This window comes from Amia ocellicauda, unplaced genomic scaffold, assembly GCF_036373705.1.
Source record: "Amia ocellicauda isolate fAmiCal2 unplaced genomic scaffold, fAmiCal2.hap1 HAP1_SCAFFOLD_40, whole genome shotgun sequence".
In the NCBI taxonomy this organism is placed as follows: Eukaryota; Metazoa; Chordata; class Actinopteri; order Amiiformes; family Amiidae; genus Amia; species Amia ocellicauda.
In genome coordinates this window covers 280,815-281,988 of record NW_027102973.1, presented here as the reverse complement: position 1 = coordinate 281,988, position 1,174 = coordinate 280,815, and the positions used below count along the sequence as shown (strand labels likewise).

Sequence of the window (1,174 nt, the reverse complement as noted above, 5' to 3'; positions counted from 1 at the left end):
AAAGTACTACATATCCCATCAGTTACAGTTTTTTTTCATCTTCTGAAACTGCAATTTAGCACTTTCAACTGTTTCTTAGTGATTCCTAGAATTACTAACCGGTATTGTAGTCAATGTGTTTATAACCTTTTTTGTTTAACGATTTGTGTGTTATCCTATGGGATCCCATGGTCTTTGATTTGGTCACGGAAGTGATTTGTCTTTGATTTGTTGATCTAGAGTTGAATTTTAATTAGTTTTTCCCTTTTGTATAATTAGTGTAGTGCTACATTTAGTCTTTGTTTTTAAATAAATTTGACAATTTATATCTTTGGAATTGGTGTCTGCGTCCAATTATTACAGAAATTGAGTTCTACAAGACTCCAGGATTCGTGATAAGGTGATACTATGAATTCACTTCTTTAATTGAAATGTATAAGTGTACCTTACGCTACATATATGTATGTATGTATGTATGTATGTCCAATTGCTTTGACAATACAAATGAATTGAATTGAGAGAGAGAGAGAGAGAGAGAGAGAGAGAGACAGACAGACAGACTGACAAACAGAAAAACAGACAGACACAGACACACACACACACAGAGCCAGCCAGCCAGCCAGCTCAGCGATGACATCACGAGCCTCTCTCAGCTGACTGCTATGACATCACAGAGCACGTACATTCCGTTGCTTGCCGTCTGTCAACCACTCAGTCACTGCCAGCCAGACTGGCTGGCTGGCTGGATGGGGGGGCTGCTTGCTGCTGCTGCGTACCTTAGCAAGCTTATTTGCTTGACCGGCCTTCCTACTCCTCTGCCCACATGCCCACCTATGCCCGATCTGCTGTTCACCTGGATCACAGCTCCGCCCCAACAAGGCAGAGCCCCCCAAGAATGGTACAAACTCACCCACGATCCCCTCCACGGAAAGCTTTAGCAAAAGGCAAAAGCGTTATACGTAATGAAGAGGAACCCGAGTCCAAGACGCATCCGACCAGCCATACATATTTGTGTGTATTAAAGATCACATTTTCTTACATTTAGTTTTTCTGTACTTTATTACATCTTATTGTGATTTATAAAAGTATTGTTTCTTTTCCATATGTATGTGTGTGTGTGTGTGTGTGTGTGTGTGTGTGTCTGTCTCTGTGTGAAAGTTAGTGTGTGTGTCTGTACGTGTGTGTGCCTGTCTCT

The 1,174-nt window shown here is 41.3% G+C and overlaps 1 non-coding gene across 1 annotated transcript; it reads right to left on the bottom strand.

Moving 5' to 3' along the window:
- Positions 1-846: 846 nt before the first annotated feature.
- Positions 847-961, bottom strand: LOC136734553 (U5 spliceosomal RNA). Its single transcript, XR_010810529.1, has one exon. It is a non-coding gene; the product is annotated as a U5 spliceosomal RNA (small nuclear RNA).
- Between the last annotated feature and the right edge of the window lie 213 nt (positions 962-1,174).